The sequence below is a fragment of the Dysidea avara genome, chromosome 5, assembly GCF_963678975.1.
Source record: "Dysidea avara chromosome 5, odDysAvar1.4, whole genome shotgun sequence".
NCBI lineage: Eukaryota > Metazoa > Porifera > Demospongiae > Dictyoceratida > Dysideidae > Dysidea > Dysidea avara.
Window position 1 is genome coordinate 23760517 of NC_089276.1, and position 7000 is coordinate 23767516.

General features: G+C 36.0%; 1 long non-coding RNA gene across 2 annotated transcripts; it reads right to left on the reverse strand.

Annotated features, from left to right (window-relative positions):
* Window positions 1-482: 482 nt before the first annotated feature.
* On the reverse strand, window positions 483-3677 carry LOC136256224 (uncharacterized). Of its 2 annotated transcripts, XR_010701389.1 has the most exons (4): window positions 1409-3677; window positions 828-1156; window positions 686-758; window positions 483-639 (listed from the first exon to the last, which is right to left on the reverse strand). It is a non-coding gene; the product is annotated as an uncharacterized lncRNA (long non-coding RNA). The 2 variants fall into 2 exon arrangements; XR_010701388.1 differs by having other exon boundaries at window positions 828-3677.
* Between the last annotated feature and the right edge of the window lie 3323 nt (window positions 3678-7000).

The following is a 7000-nucleotide window of genomic DNA, read 5'->3' on the forward strand; positions in this document are numbered from 1 at the left end:
AATAAATCACTGCAGAACCTTCTGCGGTGTATACACATAGCTGTGTACTAAACCAAAAGAGGTTATTGAAAATTTACTTAACAATAGTTTGCTTTCAACTCCCACCAGCCAAAGCATGTTTTGTTACAAGTAATATAAGTAGTTATTACAACCTATTGTTAATAGTATTAATCATGTAGTGTTTCAGATGGTAGCATCACTACCTTGAGTTGTACTGTTGAGTAACAACAGGTTCTTACAAGATTACTCTCCATATATTTGCTGTGACTATTTACCTTAAGGTGCTTAATACATTTACACGTCTGTAGCTGTGTATATAAGGAGCGTAATGTTTGTAAAAATGTTATGTATCCTTGGTATTAAACAATCAAATGATAGCATTTACTTAATTTTACTGCACAAACTGTATATATTGTATTATGGACCGTACAATCAAATCAGCTTGTCGAAATCTTTTTAAAAAAAGAAATACAAAGACCTGTCATACTTACATCCCACAGTATACATCATCATTATTGACAATACAACAAATGTATTAAAGATTTGTGACAATAATGTTACATCAACAATATGTGGATATCCATCATTACAACATAAATTATACTTGCAACAAAGCAGCTGGTCCAGATGGAATTCCTCCTAGATTATTGAATGAAACAGTGTACGAAATAACGTTACTGCTCACCTTCATTGATTTTTCAGTCTTTACACCAAGGCAAATTCCATTAAGATTGAAAAGCAGCACAAATTATGGCATTCTACAAATAAAATAAATAGAACAGATCCTTGTGGGAACACACCATTTGTATTTCTTTATTTATACTCACTAGTTCAACCGCAACATCCAGAACACAAATTAAACATGCTTTTCACACGGATCCAAAACAATTGATAAAGTTTCCCATTGAAAATTGTGTACTCGATACCACTTTACTTTTATACTGGATAAAGACAAACTGTTTAGTCAGTTCTACTTGAAGGCAAAACACCGTTACTAGCACCACTTCTATTCCTCATCTGTGTAAATGATATACCATGTCAATGACAAGTGGTTGTTCAGAATAATTAGCACTGAAGCCAATACCACCTGTCATCAGAAATAATCTTCTCAATTTAAAGAAGTGGGCAAATGAACCCTCTAAATGTATCCATTTACCTATAAAAGAAAAAAAAGACCTACATAAACATTATCAATCCATGGTCAGCGGATACAGCAAAATACATCTGATTGATGAGGACTTGTCTTGGCAAAGCCATTCCTACATTCATTGGAAAATGTGAAGATGGTTTATCCTCATACCTATTCTCTGTGAACTAATTTGCATATATAATTATTTGTGTACTTATACTCTTTTAATCAGTTCTACACAGTAAATTACTATACAACTCAATTCATAAAGGCACTCACAGTAGTCATACTCTGGATCTTGTGGTTTCAGTCATACCAGAAATGTTTGATTACAAGGCTAAAATGCAGAGGTGCCTTTGACAGACTAAGGAATCATCACTTCCAACAGAAATTCTATAACTGTTTGAGACAAACTGGGTAGACTTTGAACACTATTACACAGGGAATGAATGAATTATATTCCTCAAAACAAGTTCACTCATCTAATCAGATTCCTTAAGGTTGAATTGTCAAATTGAAGACCACAGACTCCTAGTGCTAGGGAATCTCATTGTAAAATTGAAGAATTTGAGCAGTTCATGTAGTAATTGTCAGTTCCAACTATTTATCAGTTCTAATAGCAACACTTCTAAAATATTTCAAAATATATCACAAGCCGAAAAAAGAGATCATGTTGGTGTCATCTGATAATGGTAAACCTCTAACTGACAGCTTTGACAAAGCAGTTGTCAATATCAAAAAAAAAAAAAAAAAAAAAGTTAATATCCAATTAGTTGCTTTCACTATTCACAAATGAATATGTAGATTCTCATTAAATGACTTAAATACACTAGACCTAGCAAGTCTCCTGGTCTAGATGGTATTCCACCAGTCATGTTAAGACACTGCATGTGATGCAGAAATTGCACTTCTGTTAATCTTTGCTCAACCCATGTCAACAAGAGCTGTTCTGACTTGCTAACTTTACAACAAATAAGTCAGTAATTGGATAGATTGCTACAGCCTTTCTTCTAGGAAAACTGGTGGTGTAACCTTAGCAGTATGGAGCACATTATTCACCACTCAGATATGAAGCATCTTCAATTTTAAAGCAATATCTGCATGGAATTATGCAGGTTCAAGAGTCTGACTGTCACCTATCATCCTGAACCAAATAATTAAATGTTGCTGACACAGAAAGTATAGAGTGTTGTATTTAAAAAAAACATGTTCTACATTGCTGTCGGCATCAGCGTAATCTGGAGTCCCCCAAAGCACATCACTCTCCCACTTAATGTACATTAAATTGATTGCCATTTACAAACAGGCAACAGCATATTTTGTAGCCTTGCAAGACCAACACTAGACCATGCAAGTTCCACATACAAATATATGTAACTTTTTCCAGAATGGTTCAAGTTTGATCTCTAAGCTACATTTCTTGAAGATGCGGGTGTCAATGTTATGTCATTATGGATACAAGAATGACTGTATGTATTGAGTTCTCATATCCCAACTATTGTACAGCTTGGTAGTTGTTTTGTGGCAACTATAAACATAATATTGTGAACTATATTGTGAATCAGATTACACAATGAAAGGTCTGACTAAGCTGAGTCAATTTTACTATCTCATTAGCTCACTACCAAGCTATCTGATTGACTGTTTGAGTTATACCACAGTTTAAAGTTGATCAAGTGGCTAATTATAACAACAGCATACGTTGATCATGTTTTGTGGGTTTTGTGTGTGTATCAAGAGTGTTCCTGTGAATTTCCATGACATGTCAAGTCTGTAGTTTTGTGCATGGTTATTCTAAAGAATAGTTCATGTGTGTTTCATCATTGTATGTTATCACCTCCAGCCATATATAGCCATGAGCACCTAGCAATATTTGTCTTTATCTAACCAGTAGTAGCTTACGTAAACATACAGTAGTCTGTGAAAAGTTCTCAGAAAACTAATTCATAGCCACGTGCACACATACACAGATGCACATATGCAGTGCACCTTTACCCAGTATTTATATTATGGCACAACACACAGATACATTGCAACACTGTTCACACTGATACAGTTTCCTTGGCATTATCTATACCTGTGCATCTTTGCTTGCAAACCTGAATATGCAATTATACACATGCACACACATACGCATACGCAACACACTTAAATCTTGCATCATGACTACAGGACTTCTTCTGTAAATACTTTCAGGGTGACCATACAATGAATTATTTAATGGCACTGACTGCTTTAGAAAATTAGTCACTTAATACTTAATAACTTTACCACGGTGTTATTCATTCAAAACCTAGGAATGGTTTTCCAGTCTCCGTGATTTTTCATTTTAATTATACTGCAGAAAAGACAAATGTTTGTCCCTGCTGTGTTAACCATTTAAGGATATGCTTAGTTATGAGCAATAGCTCATACAATGAATATGACAAGAGTTTTGCTTAGTGCAACTATGAGATGCTGCCAAACGATGTAATTCTACACAAATGGCAAGCTAAGTGCACATATGCATTCACTATACAAACACAAGACTTATCATACACAGGATACACTGATCAAATGATAACTCCAGGGAGTAAGGTTGGTACTTTTCCCAAATGTTACATTCTTGGAAAGCACTACAATGGTCAAGCCAGATATGTACGCATGCACACACACACACGCACACACACACACGCACACACACACACGCACACACACACACTTGAACTGGAGCTGAATTTGAAGCCAGACATCCTGGGATGATGCTGTCCAACAGAGGATGTGTCCTCTTTGTCAACGATGAAGACAGGTTGTAGTACATCTGTGCCTTATTTTGTCTTGCTTCCTTTGAAACAATCAATGGCAGGTGGTACATATAAATGGTTTATTCAAAGGTGGAGCCATCACATGCTGATCAAGTCCTTCATTGCAAAAAATTCTCCATCTGGTATGATGTCTGGCTACTTTATACCAAGTTGACTCATCTACTCAATACTTCTTCATATCTGTCCCACCAATGGTGCTTAATTGACACCATGAGCAGGGTGCTTCTGAGGGTTTATTCAAAGGTGGAGCCATCACATGCTGATCAAATCCTTCATTGCAAAAAATTCTCCATCTGGTATGATGTCAGGCTAATTTTATACTTTATACCAAGATGACTCATCTACTCAATACTTCTTCATATCCTGACAGACCTTGTCCCACTAATGGAACTTAATTGACACCATGAGCAGGGTGCTTCTGAGGGAGCCAACCAAACAATGGCTTCTTGGGTTGCCTTATGTCAGGCATTTGGGCAAGATGTCCTAACCATCTCGATATATACGATATTAACACTTCACCAATAGACTCAATCATTCCATATCTGCCAACTAGCTCAGCAATAGTGAGGTACTCCTTTAGGTCTACTAATACCCAAAATGCAACGTATATATCTCCAGTGAAACCTACCCAACTTACTAACCAACTCTACGGTGGGGCCCATGTTTCAGCACCATAAAACAACACTTCCAATACAACATATCTTTACACTGTTCTCTTAGTCTCCAGTATGCTTAAACTGATTAATCACTTCAACTACATACCATGCAATACTAATGGAACCCAAGTCATATTCAGTGAGACCAATCCCAGCAACTAGTAGCTTTGTCTTAGTAAGACCAAGCTCACCAGCTACTTTGTGTATTCTAGCAGCCATGACCAGATCCTCTCTACAAGAACACACCAGCACACACACACATACACACACACACTAAGGACAAGTTGGAGCACAGAAGCAAAATTGGCAAGGTTGCATGACCTTTCCCAAGTGCATAAAGAAACAGGACAAGATGTTTATTCCAACAATTGGCAAGATCATTATACCTTGTCTCAATTCACGCATGTACTGTACAACATATCAATTAAATGGAAACTACAAAAGATTCTTCTAACATTCTAAGCAAATGGCAAGGTTGTTCTTTCTTGCTCAGGTCCATGAGGAACAATACATAATTATGCTAATATAACTTGGAAACCACATGCACAAAATACATATGACATGCATCAATTAAATGGAAATATGTACTATTGTCTCCAAGCAATTAGTAAGATTAAGGTACATACTCAAGTGCATATACACGTACACACATGCAAACACAATACAAACTGGCTGTGCAAAGAGATTACCACACAATTAAGATATGGTTTTGCCAAATGTGTCAAGGCACAATCTAGGCACAAGGCACAATCTATTTGATACATGTAAATTAATTGCTCCATGGTGAAAAGAAAGAAAAAAAAAAAAAGAAAAAGAAGGTGATGCATTATGTGGTGTTGTACATAAGAGCTTATTTTATTAGAGTTATCTTGTACAGAGCTACAGACTTGGTTTGTGGTGGAGGTTTATAGTAAATGCTTTTTGTTGCATTTCACGATTTCTCACTCGATATGTTCACGATTTGCTTATAGTAATCAGAGGATGGTTACAAGTATACAATGTCAATGTTAACAATAAAGGCATAATGACTGGACATACCTGCCAAAATGTAACAGATATCCAGCTTTTCCATCTTTAGATTAATTGAAACCTGAAGATATTCAAGGTTTGTCCATCTTTAGATTAACCTGAAGATGTCATGTTTTTACATCTTTATATAATCAGAAGATTTTGGAGTAAAACCTAACAAGAAATTCTGATTATACCTGCTGGAAATGTGGAGTTTCTTGGATTGAAATGTCAATACAGAGTAGAGAACAAAACAAATTATTTGATGCAAATCAAAGGTAAGGATTTTGTGTTAGTAGTAGATGTGAATTCATCTGTTGCTGTTTTGATATAGATTATTTCAGAACTAACAGGCACAAGCTAAGTGAAACAGAATGTGTCAGTCATCACACATCAATGACAAGTAGTTTCAACCCACTTGTAGGTGCGTAATAATATAAACCATGTATACATTCCATGTTGTGTGATGAATATTCACTGTTATATTAACTTGTGTTAACTGTAATACACAATTTTTGTTACAGGTGGACTTGTATTACAACAAACATTTGGAAGTTGAGCAACTAGGATGAAGGATCACACAGACATGATCCATTGCCAGCAATACCTGCTGAATTTCTCAAAGGTGTTTGATACAGTTTCTCACCAACACCTATATTACAAGTTGCATCATTATGGCATTAGAGGCAACCTTCTAGAATGGTTAAAGCAGTTTCTTTCAGAGAGACATCAATGGGTAATAGTAAACGTTGATCCTGTTGATGTAACATCTGGGATCCAACAGGACACTGTGCTGGCCCCTTACGATTCATAAATGACTTACCTAATAATATCATCTCATCGGTCAGACTATATATATGCTGATGATGTCATTCTTTACAGACCCATTCATTCAGAAGAAGACTGTCACTTCTCCTGCAGGACCCACACACACTAGAAAAGTGTGCAACAAAGTCATTTAACATAATCCTATCCGTTTTCAATACATTTTACACAATTAAGTTATAGTGAAATAGAACACACAAAATACTCAGACATAGTTATTGATTCCAAACTATCATGGTCACAACATATTTGAGAAGTTACCAATAAAGCTAACAAAGTTTTCTACAATGCAACCTCTAGGATTTTCCAGTATCTGTCAAGGCCAACTGCTATATATAGTCTCCAATTTTGGAGTATGCTTGGGCACCACACATGCAAAAGGATATATCTAGCACTGAGTCAGTATACAGAGATGTGTTGTAAGGTTTCATTATTCCTACCACTCAAGTGTTACAGAAATACTAAACTGGCCAACTCTACTATGCTGATGAGACCAACTAAAACTATTACTATGATAATAATTCAGAATCGTATTGACATACCTGACACCAGTTACATCAACTTATCACCTGCAGGGT